Consider the following 17,939-nt stretch of genomic DNA (forward strand, 5'->3'; position numbering starts at 1 on the left):
CATTGACTCCACCACTCACTCCACCATTTCCAGTGCCACAGGGATTGTTTTTGCCCTACTAGTTTAGAGGACATGTAGATGGTCCTACTCCAGACATAAAATAATCCTGCTGCAAACTGTTTTAAGAGACTTTGCTGCCCTTATGCAAGGTGGAAGATCTGGGGTAAATGGTTTCTGCTTGCATAATTCTTGTCACTGTGAACTTTATGTCATTGCACATTTTAATGACATTTCTCTGGTTATTGAAGGTTGACAAAAATGTGCTAGGTTAAGCCATGGAAATCTGGATTTCTTTCCACAGTTTTTATTCAGACCCAAAAAGTAACATTATATGTATCTTGACGCATAACCCAAAAGCTAGGGTAAAAGTACGCCTGTCCATTGTGCAGTGTGGGATGGTTAATCATCTCATGTAAATTGCTGACAAAGTTTGGCACAGAGCAGGACAATCATCCTGCACATGCTTCCTCCTGGAGATGTGCTTATTGCCTGGTCTTGGCTGTGAACAGTACAGCCAGCAGTGAGCATTTGGAGCACTCTGTCTCCACCAATACAGCTGTGCTTTTGCTCCAGCAGCTGAGGGGGATTGCAGGAAAGGGTGTATATAAGTGCTTGACCTGGGAGCACTTCTGTGTTTAGACAAAACCAACAGAAAATGTGACATGTACATGGGTTGGAAAGAAAACCAGCAGTTAAGGTATGAGCAGAGCTGCCTGTGACACGCACTGGACTACCTAAATACAGAAGTAAGGGGTGGCAGGGAGCAGCCATAGAGGCAGCAGAGAGTATCTACAAAGCAGACATGCACGGCAAGCAGAGGAAGGAAAGGATTTCCTCCTGCAGGGTGCTGAGCACCTTTGATGCCCACTTGAGTTCAGAGGTAAAAGGGAAAATCTTGCAATTATCTACGTAAGATATATCTTAAGTGCTCCTGAATTTTTCTTCTTACAGTTACTGCCATTTCAATGCAAGCAATGTAATGTGTGCAGATCTACTGTGCTTTTTTTTCCCCCCCAGTGCTAAATTGTTATAGCTTTCTGATCCTGTGTTCTGATAAAGCTCATCCAGAAATGCACAGCAAAAGGGTGACGTTTGATGCTGTCACTTTTATTGCCTCACTAAATAATACAAGAGAATTTTTCATCCCTGAAACACCTTTTCTGGCTCGCCCACATAGTAATGGCAACTCTATAATCTTTTCTCCCTAAGAATTATAGTATTAATATATTCAATGTCTTAAATAGGATTCTCTTCATAGTAACACCTTTCTTTAAAAAGGCTCATCCTCAGGTCCATACAAATTTCTATTGTTTTGTGCACACTTAACACAACTACTCAGGCTTCATGATAATTTTATATACAGGATATAAAGATGATGTGTTCACCTATGTTCACAAAGAGTAAAATCTTCCCTTCAGGCTCTTCCTCTCCTCTGTTTCAGTCAGTGGGATGTGAGCAGAGAGGGTGGGATCAAGCCCTAGAACAGCCATGGGAACAGCATGGAAATGTGCAGAAATTTCACTTATGTTGTTCCCAGCTGGAATGGTGTGTGTTTCTCTGTGTTTGCAGATGAATGCTTACCCTTAAACTGCCTTGTTTGCAGTTTTTTTTCATAGCAGTGAGATAAATCAGAGTGCAGTGTGAAAAGCAGCACCCCCTCACACCTGTACAGACTGTTTCTGGGTGGGTTTTGTCTGTCAGTACATTTCATGGGGGCAAACACAGACAATTTCTGGCAGATGCAATCTTGCTCTGCAGACCTGCTTTATGCAGAAACAAAAAAGTCTTCATTCCTATTGGCTGAAATATTATGAAATGTCTGAAAAAGAGCATGAACTAACCAAGCAGATGAAACCCCCATGTGGACAGTGTATAAAAGTGAACATTACAAATGTTTTCCTCTTGCAAGGTGATGTATGATTAGCTGCGCAATAATTTAAGTTATTTATTCATAAGAGCATTGAAGGACTGCTTCTTCCACTGTGCACAGGCTTTTGATTTTGCATAGCTGAACTGGAACATATTGTTGGCTGCCACTGCTGTGACACTGAGCAAATCCTTAATCACAGCCACTTCAATGGAATAGGTTATCTGTAATCTGGAGACATAACTTCTTCAGCAGAAGATCTGCTGTCATTAAATATAGGAGATTAGCAGACACAAATACTTTTGGGTAAAATGTGTTCTACTGCACTAACCTCAAGTGCATCATACATAAGTGCAACTGTATGCAGATTAAAAATAAAAAATATTTTAAAATATGCATATGCAGCTATGAAATGTCATGTTTGGAAGTAGTGTAGTTATGCTGTTATGTTAAAACCATTCAAATTTAGAACTTTATTGTAAGGAAAGTATTGATGGTATAAATATGACACTAATTAGATATCTTTTTCTGTTATATATTATAATCTCTGTATTATATGGGTTAAATTTTAATGAAATTGTACAAATTTGTTGTAGGCCAATTCAGTTTATACATGAAGCATTATATTAGCAAAATGTTTGCTTCAAATGGGAATTTCTAGGGATCCTACTGTGTGGTTATTATGCTTTTTTAAAAAAGAAAAGTTCTTGAGAATTCTTTCTTGTTTGTTTGTTTGTAAAAGCATGAAACCAGGCCGTTTTCAAGCCCCAAACTGACCATGGCTTTCTAAAATATGATGCTAAGAACCGCTCCCTTTACCAATTCTCAAGACAAAATTCATGTTGGCGGTTGAATGCAGGCAACCCTCTGGCCATGTGTGGAGCTGCTGACATGTTTAGATTAAGGCTTTTTTTTGCTTCAGGGATGTAGCACTGTCTTTCACTTACTTCCAGAAAATGTTGTGTATTGCCATGGCAGCTCACTGCTGGGCTACTGTTTTGGAATGACAAAGCAGGGAGGTCAGAAAAGCAGCTGAACAAATGAGTTGCTCTTAGAGCCCAGAGCTCTCATCATGGAAGCATCACACATCTCTCTGTCATTATTATTATTATTAGCCCCAAAGAAGCCTGAGGTATATACCAACGCACTTAGTGCTACACTTTCAGAGGCATTGATACTTTTTTGTCAGAGGCACTTCTCTGTCAATATAATTGTTCTCCTGGTGGTGAACAAGCTGCAGTCAAACAGTCTTGAATATTGGACAACTGAAATAACAAAGAAAAAGAGAAATTTTTTTTTTTTTTTTTTGTAGCTGGAAGAAAGAACATTGCACAGACAAAATAAAATGAAAGGAATAGAATAGAACGGATTAGAATAGGATAGAATAGGTAAGTAAATATCACCCACATATTGTTTTAATATATATATATTCTGTTAGAAGGACTTGCAGAAAAGTATGTGGACCCTCAATTTGTTTTTTTTTAAATAATATATTGCTGTGTTGGTGCTGTATGCAGCCATGGTAGCTTGGACTTATAAGAAGGCTGATCTTTAACTACTCTGTCAGAGGGAAATCATTGGTTTTTCAAGTACTGGAGATGCAACATCATCAGTTCTGTGAGCTGCTTTAGGGGCACGTTGTTGTCTGTGACCTTTTCTTCTAAGAAGCAGGGTCTGAGATGAACAATATGGGTGAAGTAATGACCAATAAAGTTCAAATTTATAGCAGTACTATTGCTGATACTTGGAAGTGACAGATTGGGGTTGAGGCAGAAGCAGCTGAGGGGAAGGCAGTCCTTCAGTGTTTGGGCAGTGTCAGGGGGCCTGATACTCAGACACTGAGTTTTGAGAGCGGGGAAATCCACGGGCTCTGGAACAAGTAGCAAATATATCAGGTGTCATCTATTCCTGTTAACGTTTGTTTTGAGATTTTGTATGGTTAACATATAATATTTTTCCTATTCTGCTCACAGTTTCTATATGTTAGGTTGCATGTTGTGAGAACATAGGAAACCCATATTTATAGCAGTTTTCTATCAGGTTTTTTTTTTTTTGTTTGTTTGTCTTAGTTTTAGGGTTGTTTGTTTGGTTTTTGTTGATGTGTGCGATCTTCTGTGGAAAGAATTGTTTGAGAATGTTTTATAGGAATATTTCTGTCTTAGTTAGTACTGAAGTAAAAATGATTATTGCTGAAAATATCCTAACACTCAATTTATTTAAAGTAATGCATTTCTCTTGATGGGATTTTACACAGGCTCTGAGATATATAAATGAACCTTGAGAGTAGCAAGTGAAAAACTCAGTCTGTATTCCTGTGATCCCCCACTACTCATAGTGGGCTGTTCTCACTGGTGCAATAGCAATATCCAACTCACAGAACAGAGTTCCAAATAATGCAGTCTTTGGGTTCAAGCTCAAACTGTCTTAGATGCCCAAAAACCATTCTAGGCACTGTCTTCTGAAGAAGTAACTATTATTGAACTCCCAGCCTTCTTCCAAATACATCCTGCAACTTGCAGCACTAAAACCTTTCTCATGTAGATGGTGTCAGAGTTATAGAAATATTAAACCTGAGAATGTTTAAGAATGTTTAAGGGTGTGGAAGCACTGAGGGTAAGTCAGGAGAAGGGCTATGAGAATGGTGAGTGCTGATGGACAGCAAGATCTCAGCACACATCTACCTGCAGCTTCCCACCAGGACTGGGAGACAAAGGGCAGTGAGCAAACCCTAATGGAGGTGGGGATGGAGAAATTGACCACTCCCTACAGATATAAAAAGGTTTATCTAAGGCCAGTTCATGGTGACCAACATAAGAAGAACACAGAAGATGAAAGAACCACTTGACGGATGGAGTTCCTTCTTCCCAATGTCATTGCAAGGACTCCCAGATACAGCACCTGCATGTACATTATTGTCTGGATGCTGGACAAATGACTAGGGCTCACACATTTTAGAGTTGTGAGTATGTAGATAGAAGACGATGAGTATCAACAACTGAAACTGGTTTTGTTTAACAATAAAACCATCCTGTTTGGTCCACTATTGTGATTTCCTATGTGGCTGCAAAAATATTGCTACATGATTTTCTATGGTGTTGCCTGTTGTTTGGCAGGATTAATGTATTTTGCATGAGAAGAAAATCAGATTTTATATTTAAACAATGCACTTATTGTGTCTCTCCTTGCAAATTATATATTGCAGTGAATGTGCTGTGTACTTTTTTTTCAAATTTTGGGTTGTATTTATAAAGAACTTTGGATCTTCATAACGTTTGGGTGGATCCTGCAGGAGGTGAACAGAGTAGATCTGGTTGTGGAAGATGACATCAGTGCTCCTTAGTATAAAGATAAAAGGGGCAGAAAGAAACAGGCAGGGAAAAGGTGCAGGACCAGCCATGTCTGGTTGCCAAGGGGTGACACAGAGGGGGGCTGGGTTGATGGGGGACATGACCATGCAGAGAATTGCTGGCCCGGGGATGGCAGGAATTCACCATACTTGTAGGGGAAGTAGTATTTCACTGAATCAAGGAGGGACTGGAGGATACATGCCAGAAGTGACTGAAAAGGATGAAATGGTCTGAACTGAATAAAATTACAAGGGTTGGAGATGGAGAAGATCAGGCAGCTTTTCAGTATGTTTTCTGTGTGTCTGTGAAATACACTCCCTTGGTTTTGGACAGGACTATAAGGACCCATATATGAACAGAGAAAGGCATAGTAAGTTTTCTGTTGTGAAGAAAAACATGCAAAAATTATAGACCATTGAGAGAACAAGAATTTCTCTGGAGAAAAGATGGATGAATGGAGGGGGAATTCACATTTTAATGTAGAAGCTGGTTATAGGATTGGGTGTAATATGGAACAGTGATCCCTTATACAGGTTGCATGGTAGAAATATCAGTTAGTTTCTGATTCATAAAGCTGAAACAGCCCAGGACTTCGGGTCAATGCTAATGGGTCCTTCCCAGATCTGCTGGATAACCCAAAGGTTCTACCATACTGTGGTGGGCTGGAGTCACCTGCATATTTGTGCCTGCATGTGGCTCCTCATTGATCTGAATCTGTAGAATGCTGTGTGAACATCTCAAGCTTTGGTCATGCAAAAGCATCGTGAAGCAGTGAACAGATTGGATCACATGGAGACAAAAGTCACTGATGTCCTGGCAGCTGTAATTTTCCTGAAGATTTGTTTTTAATGGTGAAATAGAAAGGTGACCTATTTTTGTTTTGAATTGAATTCTGACTTGCAACTTAAAATGTGATGGTTAATTGTTTTTTGTCTAAGAGTACCTGAAACTGTCTCAAAATCCAAGTTAGAATAGGCTCAAATTTGCTCTATGTGGGTCTCCATATTTCTATGAAATTTTTATAAGGATTTGCAGGTTGCAAACATCTGGCATAGAGCAATGCTGGTGAAACCAGACAATGCATCTTATTTTTCCCTGGCATTTGTAAAAACAATCTAAATGAGGTTGGTAGATCTGTTCACTTATTTTGTTATGACAGGAGATTTTATTTTTCAGTAGTATGCCAAGAAGGAGTGAAATAGAAACAGTCTGAGAAAACCTGAAAAGCTTTCTATATTCATTGTTTTTGATGGTCTAGATACATAACTTAAAAATAATGCATCTTGGATTTCTGCTATTTTCAGTTACTGCTGGCTTAAATTAGAATCATGGGAAGGACTGGATAATTAAGAAGGATAACAAAAGGTTATTTTTCAAATATTTTTTGGATATGATCAAGCTGGAAAGGAAGATGCAGTTAATTTACTTTACCCAAGGTAATCTAATAATTTCTGATTTTGTTTTTTTTTTTCCAGTTACTTGACCTGCAGCTATAGCACAAAAGTACAGAAACATTCAATTTTGCCACTCTCTAATTTGGTTTAATTCTTTATAGTGAGGAAAAGCTTATATTTGAAATTATGAACAGTTTTATTGCTTCTCTATTCTGGCCACTGAACAAATCCAAGTAAGCACAGCTTCTTGCAGTTTTGCATCATAGCAGCTTACAGACACCCGGGCTCTGCCTACACTAAATTAAATACTAAATGTGTTCAAGACATTGAACCCTCTGTCACTAGAGACCAACTGGCTTGAAATGACCTTCTAAGCCTTGCTTCTATTCTAGCTTCAAAACTCACTTTACTTTGGCTGTGAGTCCTGACCTGCCTAGAGACACTTGCTCCTGCCTGTTCCCTTTGCCCAGCACCTTTGCTTACTGGAGACAAACCCTGATTTCTTGAGCTTTGGCCAGGTCTTTGATAATTCTCTTTTCTTGACCTGTCCTGTGTTGTGACTCCTGGGCTGCTGACAGGCCTGGGCTCCTCCTGCCTTCAGGTGGGGTAGCCAGCCAGAAGAGGGGACTGCAGACTGTCCCCCACAGCGTTGTGCAGTCCCCTCTAGGCTCCTCCTCTGTTGTGCTGAACAGGTTAGGAAAGGTTTGCTATATCCATTATGTTTTGATTTTTCCTATTTAGGACACTGAGGGAGAGACAAGCTGGCAGAGGACCTGCCCAGCTCCCCTGATGGCTGGGCTGTGAACCATGTGTGATGAGCTGGTTGTGAATCTGAACGACTGATAAAATTTACTGGTAGGAAGAAATGTGTCCTTCCATAGCTATGAGAAAATTACATTTCTCACTTGAAGGTCAGGAATCTGTTTCCAGTGAGACACTGCTTCTATTCCTTATTCAACTGTGCTTGGCACTATGGTATATGAACAGCATGGAAATTTTACATCAAGAACAATCTGACACCAGGACAACTTAATCTTACCTGGTCTGGACTCAATACAAAGATAACTGTATGGGGAGTTGTTTGAGGATTTATTCTGTTGTAAATAACAAACAGATTCCTCATATCTTAAGTTAAAAACAAATTTTAAGCTGTAATCTGTTTTTTGGAACTATAATAATTTCTTTTTCAATTTATGCACTATTTGTTAATTAGCATTATTATTAGTGTATTATACATATGCACATACTTTTAAAACATATTTTATTATACATACATAAATGTTTCCAGCATGTTACACTGAGGGACCAATCTGCTGAAGTGGATTTTTAACATCTTTTCTGGGTATGAGCTTGCATAAAATCTGAAGGATCACACTCTTATTTGGCTAAACTTGGTGATCAGTGATTATTGAATGCTTTTAGCAATTCTAACTTCATTTTCTGTGCCTCAGATCCCAACTGTTCAATTAAAAGAGCTTAGCATCCATCTCACAACAATTGCATTATGGAGAGAAACAAATTATGCTTCTAAAGTGTTCAAATGCAGTGCATCTCAAAGGAAAAACTAGAAGGAAACAAACAATTTTGTGATCTGGGCAAAACCTTTGTATATCTGTTTACTAAAAAAAGGAGAAGAAAAAATCTGAGTCAAAATCTGAACAAGAAGGTTGAAACAAAATAGTGAATAACAACTGCTGTACTGAATGAAGTTGTGATTCCATGGACAAAATGCAAAAAGGTAATGTAATTAATGATTAGATGAGAAGATCAAAGGAGTCCAGGCTGAAAGTCTTTAGATGTGTGACAGGCTGAAAGTCTTTAGATGTGTGACAGACTGCTGCAAAACCGTATTCTTCATGTTGGGATGAGAATACAGGAAAAGCACACAAAAATGCAGCAAGAGAGAGTAAGAAAGATATGGAAAATTTCCAGGTGTGGAAATTTCTCCATGTTCTTTGCCAGTTTCTTTCCAGTTTGCACCTTATTTTTTTTTTTCTGTCTTCTTGTCATGCTAAAGTTTTGATTTTTGTCTTGTCAAAGCTGAGCTTCTCACCATATCTGTATACATCCTCCTAGCATTTGAAATCTACAAAGTTCCCATGGCTTAATCTATTGGCTGGATTTCTTTTCTTTTGTCTGTGGCAAAATTGCTTGTGTATAAATCATTAAGAGTTTCTTTGAGGAACTCAGTCTCTTTAACAAATTTCCTCCTTGGAAGAGGAGATTAAATCTTGAAATTTTTTTAAAATATGTTGAAATCTGTCTTCCTAAATATTGTTTTTATAAAAATTTTCCCATTATACTTCTTATTTCTGAACATATCATTTCACTCCTGTTTTTTTTTTCCCCAGATGCCCTTCCCCTTGGTATTGCAATAACTTTCCCCCTGCTGATTAGAAACTCCTGATGATTTTTTGTGCTATTTAATTTCAAAACAATTGTCTAAAGAATAATCAAAATACTTATTTTCAAAAAAAATTTTCTGCTGGTTTGGTTCTGTGTGAAAAGCTCCACTGTTACAATATCTGTGGTCTTTTCCCCTGTGAAAAACACTTTCCAACAGGTCAGTTAGTTTTGCTGGTGACCTAGAGAGGTGACATATGCTCCTTGACATCCTCCCTTATGACAAGGTAATATCTGTATTATATTAATAGTTCTGTGACATGAATTAACCCACAAAGTCTCCTATTTTAGTTAAATTATCTAAATGATCTTTTGATCAGGCTTGAGCCCATATTTGACTATCTTTCAATTTTTGGTGCAAATGTTTGTTTTATTTCTTAGTGCAGGTATATTTTGTAATACTTTCATGTTATCAAGAATAAATTTTATACCACAAGGAAATAAAAAATACTAGTCTTTCTCCAATTTCTTCCAAGTAAAAGAGAATAAGAATTAAGAAAAAATAGGGAAAAATAGAGGGAATGAAAATGTGGCTGGCTGGGTGAAAAGTGCAAGGGGAGTAAGAAAATAGGGTAATGATTAGACCGTGACAATGACAAGAACATACAGGAAATCATAGAATAGTATAGAATCTCCACCCAAATTTTTATAAGGAAAACAGATTAAAACAGTGGCTCCAATCTTTCATTTGAGCTCATGGTTTGGGGAAGTGCTCTGATATCTGCAATCTGAAATGAGCCTGAGCACAACGTTCAGTTCTCGTCCATGGGGAAGTATCAAACCACAACCATGGAAAGGTGGAAGTAAGTAGACAACAGCACTTCTGATAAAGGCAGGGATTATAGTGCAAGAGGCATATAAAACAGGCTAAGAAATGATGTTGTGGCCAGGAACTCAATGTCATTCCAGAATTGTTATTATAAGGAAGATATTGTGTCAGACAGGGAAGGTAATTACTGAACCCCACTCCATGCCAGTGAGGTTATCTGGAGAACCATGTCCAGTGTTTAATACTGAACCTCAGAAAAGATGCAAACAAATTGGATAGCAGAAAAAAACCAATGGTACCTATGAGAAATTTTTGAAGCCCAAGCAAAACCAAAAAAAAAAGAAAAAAAAGAAAAAAATGTTGAAAGAACTGTTGCTGTTATTTTGAAAGTCTGAAAGATAAAGGAGGGACTGGACAATTTTCTGAGATTCTAAAGGGTTTTATAAAGATACATGTGATCAACTATTCCACATAGTTAGTGGGCAAAAGAAAAAAAGAAGCTGTTTAATTTGAAGGAAAGATGGCTGGAAAGTTTATATCAAAAATTCTTTCTCATTGTTAAAATTGTGGAAATCCAGAAGAGGCTGCTTTAAGGATCTGGTGACATCAGAGATTTTGGAAGAAGAGCTGAAACAAGTGCTAGGGATGGACTAGGAATACTTCAAAATATCTCACCAGGCTTAGTCACTTTCCACACATTCATTCTTATGATTTTTGACTGTCTCTGCTCTCTGTAGTTACAATCTGTAAATCTAAAAGGAGGATATAATATTCTTAATAATATGCCAAAGGGCCTCATTAAACCTATCATTGCAAGACTGACCATCTTAGCATTGGATAACCTCAGTAGAGCCCCTATTAATTTTTGAGAAAAGCAACTTCAGTTATCTCTGCTGTATTATCCCTATTTTTTCATCCCAGGAAGAGTAGTTTTGTGAGCAGGGGTTGGAATCAGAATCATGTTCCCCATGTGTCCTCCAGAATCGGCATTCTCCTTTCTTGCTCTCCATATTGTTTCCCAGTTCTTCGTGTTTTGCTGCAAATGAGACATGAAAAATGCCTTTAGTTTTGTGTAGGTTTTTTCTTTTTTTTACAGAGGCGCATGGAGCTTCTCTGGAAGGCAGAGGAGCAATGATCATTACCCCCTTAGACTAGCAACTGTCAGGGGGTGTCTTTGCTCTCTGCTTTTGGGAGGTATTCCAGTCATGGAGATGCAGCGAGAGGAAGGGAAGGCCCCATTCCTTTTCCTTCATTGTTTGGCTGTTTTAATAGCCTTTCTGCAGCAACATGGAGGATAAAATTCCTGGATACTTGTTAGGTCAAGCCTCTTTTGGGCTTGAATTCAAGGATATTCCCTTTGGAAGAAATTCTGTCCTTGCAAAAGGTAAGTTTCATTTAATAGCCTGTTCAGCCACAGTGACAGAGTTTCTAAGCAGTAAAAGACATGGGCATCTGTGCGCAAGATTCTAGTCAGAAAATTTGAGGGATTTATGGCATTTCAGGAACACAAATGCTATTTTGGATGACAACCTTACTGATTTATTTTTTTCTTTTATTTTCTGTACTCTGCAGCAAAGACAGCATCTCCTGCCATGTAATGTGAAATGGCTGCTTGGACTTTTTTCACATTTAGGTAGTAGCACACACCCACATTTCCAGAATACAGTACTTATGTCACCCTGTGTCAAGTTGCATAAATATACTCTGCAGAGAAAGGAATGTGACAGATACAAGCAGTCTTTTATTATTGAAGTATGTAACAGTCTATAGCCCTCAAAAATCTATATTAGGGGTCTAGAAAGGATTCTTGCTTAAATTTTCAAGGTTAGTGAGCTTTTCATAAGCATCATTTGCATGTGTGTAATAAAATAATTATTTTAATCCTGGGGTGATTCAAGCTATTATTTTATCTCCCTACTACAAAATTCTCGGGTTTGATTGTTATGAAGGAAGGTTCATTATTCTAGTAGTTGAATTTATGACAACTCTTGCATTGTTTTATTTGACAAGAAAATTCATTAGTAGCATAATTTTCTGTTTCAAACTGAAAAAGAGAATTCAATCCTAGATGAAAGATAGGCAAAATGAGATATCTGTGATCACTTGTCTTAATCTCTGAGAGGAGGTTTTAGATTTCTGAATGTTTAAAAAATGCACACCAACAATACTTCCTAAATAAAATAAATGGGAATCTAAATTTATATTACTAGGAAACAGCAGAAGGTTTTCATATTTAAAGAACAACTTTCAGTTTCAAATCAAACTAATAGCTGCAGCAGAAGAAAGGGAAAATAAAAACATCTTGGAAAAATAAGTAAATCTAATGAAATAGATAGGACTTGTTTGACTGTTTGGGTACTGTATAAAGATTTAAATATTGCAGGTAAGTATCTATTGACAGACAAAACTGTGAGGCCCTGACTTACTAGCACTAAACTGTCACCCAGCATTCAGAACATCTGGTTCTGGAAATATAGATACAGACAGAAATAACCTCTGTGGTTTTTCTAGCTGTGAAATAGTCCTAAAATAAATTCTTACAAGATTAGAAGGACTTCTCTGATGTAGCATTTCTTTCAAATGAATACAATGACTATTGTTTCAATTAAGGTATTGCATGATTTGCTTTGCTTCACTCCCTAAAACTTATTTCTCTCTGAAGGAAAGCTGAGCAGTGTATTACCTCAGCTACAACTTGGCTTGCTCCGTGGTCTGGTGTGTGGGATTTGTTTATCTCCTTGTTTTTCAGTACTTAACCTTATGACTCAAGAGTCATTATGTGCCCAATTAACTTTGGTTTATATGCTCTGTGTGTTTTAAGTGTGCAGCGTGGTTTCTGGAGAAAAATTACTTCTCTACAGATCTGGGATGGTTTCACCCAGCACAGGCCACCCTGAGATTATTACCTTATCATGGGTCAAAAGAGAACAGATGTTGCTGCTGAATGTAGGGTGGGAAGGGACAGATTTGGTTATGCAAGGCAGTAATACCTTAGCTTCTTTAAAATTGTGTCACATTCTTGAATGTTATTCAGGGACCTCTACAAGATAGCAAGAGTCTAAATTATCTTGGCCTACCACCTTTATTAATTGGAACTACCTTTTAATGGTTCTCATGAAATTCATGAGAACAATTGGCCTGTAGTTTCTTTTGGCCAAGAAACTGTTGAGAAATCAGACTACCGAAAAGTGCCCTGTATATAAAGCTATTCATTTTTGCATCTTCTTTTTTTTGTGACCTGTGTTGCTAAGATTATAAGATGTAAAAAAATATCTTTTAGGAATCTTTGAATACAATTTTTGGGATTTTCAATTTCTGCTCTTTAAATGCAGTATTGTGAAATAGTCATTACCTGACCATTATTCAAATTTTAATGAGATAGTCATTACTTGAAATATATACATAACTTTAACATTGTATATTTATTTTTAAAGCTGTAGCTCATTATATATTGTCTGAATTTATGTATTTATTTAGGTTTTTGAAACAATAAGCATTCATTTGAACGCAGAACTTCTGACATAATATAGAACTTAGAACTGAAAGTCACTCCTGCTGAAAAATCATTCCTTTGAACATTTTTAGTCTCACCCATTCTACTATGTACAAAGTTGTGAAAAAATAGTGTTATGCAATGTAATCTGGAGGCCATCAGAACCAGGCTATTTCAAGGTTCTTTCCTTGAAATATTTCCTTTCCTATACAAGGAAAGTATGAATTTTAAAGGTGTAGAGTCTCCTCCAAGGATGGGCTGGATCCTCCTCCTTTACTTTCAATCTTTAAAGCTCCAGTCTGATTACCCCTACTGTATCCAAGTGATAAAGGTGGCCTTAGAGAATAGACAGTCTCCTTGAGGAAGCCTACAGATGCCAATTCATTTGAGTGCCTGACAATCCAGCCAAATGCTTTACCTCTAGGCTATTCCCCCATCCCTGTTTTTCCTTTTGGCTTCTTGCAATTAAAATAATGACTCTGTGTATAGTGATGTTGCAGATTCTTTCCAAGCAGTTGCAAGACTAAATGTCTTTCCTTTTGAGGAGAATGTTGTAAATGTAAAGACTGTCAGTACAGAAGTGAGTAGCCTGAAGAGCCTAAGAACAGATGCATTCCAGTCTTAGGTACACCAAAATTTGTTTTCTTATCCATAACAAGACATCCAGCTGGGAAAAAAAAAGAAACAAAACTATTTGCAAGAAACCTTCAGACTTTCTTTTTTTCCCTCTGTGAAACTTAGATGAGAAGTGTCAAGATTATATGTAATAAAACTCTCAGCTAAAAATATGATAATCTTTTTAATGCAACAAAGACTAAGCACATCAAATGGTGTCATAATTTTTCATCCCAAGAGATTGTATGTGAAAACTCATGGAAATGTGATAATGGATTCTGATGCTGATGTATGAACCTTTTCCAAAATGTATAACCTCCTCCCCTCCATGCAAAGAAAGTAGTGAGTATTACATGCTCAGGAAAGAGATGTAATCTTTGTCATAAATTTGCTTTCTAAAATTTGGCTAACTGCTCTCTCTTTTTGTTTAACTGTCTTTGCATGTGCTGGGCAATGAAAATTGAAGACATGTCTCCTGAAGAGCAAGTGTTTTGCTCGACTGTCAACCTCTTTGCATCCATTGTAACCATTGTGATGTCATACAACTGACCTGAACCTACAAGTTGAAAGAAGCAATATACATGCCCTGGGTATTTAAGCAACTTTTCTCAATGAGGCAATAGTGAACCTCCCTGCTCTCTCCCTTTTTTTAAAGCAAAAATCACTAGATAACTGGTGTCTTTCTTCTTTTTATTGTAGCCAAGTAGCAACTGGGAAACAAAAACATATAGCCACTTCAGAAATACACCCATAAGTCCGAAATCCATGGTGAACCAGAACCATGAAATTCCCCTAAGGGAAATGTCCTAAAACAAGTGATGAGACAAAATTATAGCTGGACTATAAGTCTAGAACTTGCCATCATGTGTCTTCAGTAAGAACTGTTGTAGTGTGCAGTTTAAGCCTTGGACACTTGCATAGCAATGGAAAGCTTACCAGACTCTCTAGGTGGATTATTTCCTCTACAAAACAAAACAGCAATGAACCAGATCTTCAAAAAGAAATAAAAGAAAATAGCCATTTAAACTAACCATTTAAAGTTTTTGTGGTATATGTTTAATGATGAAGATTCTTGCAAAATTTTTACATTCTAACTGAATGCGCAGGAAGATATTTCCTAATTCTAAACAAATAAGCATTCTTGATTTTAAGTATTTACAATTCTTAAAAACCTATTAGTAGTCAACAGAAATAAAACAAGCAAGTATGAAGAAAGGGAAAGCACAAGGTTTTACATCACTATTTTCCTACATGGCAATGCTGGCTTAACAGTTCCTCAAGGACTGTTTAGTCCTATAAAGATTTTCACAGTAACAGAACACATATTATCATATTATTATTTACAAGCTTATTTGAAACTTAACTCAGCTGATGGAACGTATGACTTTTTTTTTTTTTTCTGTTGTTTTAGTTTTAATTTAAAAAAACAGGGTTATATAGGGGCCTATAGGGTCTCCTTGTCCAAAATTACTTTGGTGGCTAAACAGATCTCTGAGCATAAAAGTGTATCTGCATCAACTCAACTGAACAGGTTACATGCTCAGCATTGAGTTTCTTTTCTAGGCTGATAGCACGGGAATGAATTAATATATTCACATGGAAGTATAGGCTGCTGTAAGTATAGCAGAAAAGCCAAACAATACATCCTTGGCCTGTGGGGTCCTTAGCGTTGCAAAGGGAGAAGATATCTTATTAACAATGCTTGCTAAAGTCTGTTGAAATGAAGTAATATAATAAAATCCATTCATAAGTATACCCAAAAAGAGAAGGTGACTTTGCATACTTTATTTCCTTTTATTTCTCATGTTGGAGATGAGGAAAAAGTGAAAACTATATTCATAGAGTCACACATTTTAACCTTGAATCGGTGTCTATCAGACATGAAATCTGTTTTACTACACAGTGCAGAGCATACCCATCTACTCTCCTGCTAAATGTTGTTGTGGGAATAGCTATTTTCTTATTTTGCGCCACTTTCAAAGAGAAGGTTGTTGAGCCTGTTATCTTTGGCTGAATGCCTAAGTGGTTTTGGAACCATGAAGAAAGGAGTAGAAAAACAAACTCAGTGCCAGATAAACTATTCAACTGGCCCCCCACCTTGTGATTTCAGCTTCCCATTCTTGTTCTTTGCTAACAGACTCTTTTTTCCTTCTGCCTAGACTTGCCTGAACATCACTTCTTAGTACCACCAATTTTCATCACTCAGCTGAGAGCTGGGTGGCAATTGTAGAATGTAGATAACTATGTCCTAGTCCCAGGAGTAGCTTAAAAAAAGTGGAGATGTGGAAATTTCTATTTTTCTTCCCCTTTTCTTTCTGCTGAAAACTTTCCAAACTAAGTATGTGCATCCCTAGAGGAAATATTTCTCAAAAAATATAGATAATTCATCAAGTTGAAATAGAATGGCATAATAAAACTGGAGGAAGAATATTCTGTAACAGAATGCAGGAAAAGCAGTGACATGGTGACATTATTCGTATAGACAAGGACTAGTGAGATGGAAGTTTAAAAAGCTGCTTCTTGCTGTAGGCATATTTTAGTTTGCTGTTCAGTACAGTTTTCCAGTGGTTTTGTTGTTGTTGCTGAAGAACAATAACAAAAATAGCCATTAGGATCATAGGATAAAAAGAAATCTTGTTTTTTTCTCCTCAGACTTGTGATACTTGGAAAAGGATCAGTCTGGCTGTGTACTCAACAAGTTGTCTCTCTGCTGCAACTGTTTTATTTTAGCAGTGGTGGGCTCCTGCAAAGGTGTGTGGGTGTGTGTAGGCTGTAGTGACTTTAGAAAAACAAAAATAGTTTTTTATTCCTGCAGGTGTCTAGGTTCTGACTTTTAGTTTGGTGCTTGAAATCCTGACTGTTGTCCTCTCAGCCCCTTATTTTCTAACAATTAGTTTTCAAGTTGCTTTATTGAAGTTTTGTCAATAAACAGTCTAGAATTTCTCCCAATGGAGAGATTTTCCATTTTATTTTGCCATTTTCATTCACTCCATGTGAAAAATGTGGTAGAATCCAATGGGTGAAATCTTGTCATCCTGTTTCCCCACCCCTTTCTCAACCTCCTACATTTGCACAGCTGTAGATGTGTATGACTGCATCTTACTCCACTCATCCTTTAATCCATTTCATCCTTGTTTATCTCCTGGATAAATGATAGCAGAAGACCTCTGATTCCTCTTATTGCATTTATTCCCCCTCTCATGTCCTCAGAATCGTATTTGAGGTCTGAATATTAAGACTGGATATGCTTGCAAGTTTTTATTTAAGCCATTTTAGAAACCACTGTTTTTGGATTTTCCTGCATCTGTTACCACTAGTAGTCTTTAACCTTCTTTTAAATTCTTCATTTTGCTAAGAAAGTTGGAAGTTTTTCTCTTCCAAGTTTTAAGGGCTTCACCCCCTTTTCTATGCTATTTTTAGGGTTTTTTTTTTTAATATTGAGAAGGAGGTAAAAGAGAACCAGAAAACAAAATCTTTAAAGTTTTGAGTGCCCTCTCCACCTCTCCAAAGAATCTGAGAGCTCGCTGAGACAGCTGTGTTATTTCTGTGGAGATTTGTTTTCCATTTGATCAGGCTAAGATCAGTCAGGGTGAGCAAAAGGTGTTTGAGAAGTAACCCAAAATTTAAACCATGCTTTTATGTGAGCTTAATTTTTTTTTCTTTGAGGATTTATTTTCTTTAGTGTTATGAAAGACTAAAAGCGCTGTCAACTGTATAAGATTAGATCCTGTGGTGCAATGGGCCAAGTTTTATAGGATCAGGCAGGGCATGCTGAGGGTTTTTCTGGTTGTATTTTATCTTCGTAAATTCATAGCACCAACTTTCTGTGCTTGGCTTGAGCAATGACGGCTCACAGTTTCCACTGCACTGTCTGCAGTAGAAGAACAGTCTACCTCTTCAGTATCCTTCCTCTGCTTCCCAGCTCACAATTTCAGATGAAAGACAAGTTCCTGAAAAACTCTGTGATCTCCACTGACTGTCTTTTCTTTACAGGAGTTCGACACTAATGATTCATCTACTTTGGTGTTTTTCAGTTATGGAAAAATCAAAA

This window comes from Motacilla alba, chromosome 3, assembly GCF_015832195.1.
Source record: "Motacilla alba alba isolate MOTALB_02 chromosome 3, Motacilla_alba_V1.0_pri, whole genome shotgun sequence".
Lineage (NCBI taxonomy): Eukaryota > Metazoa > Chordata > Aves > Passeriformes > Motacillidae > Motacilla > Motacilla alba.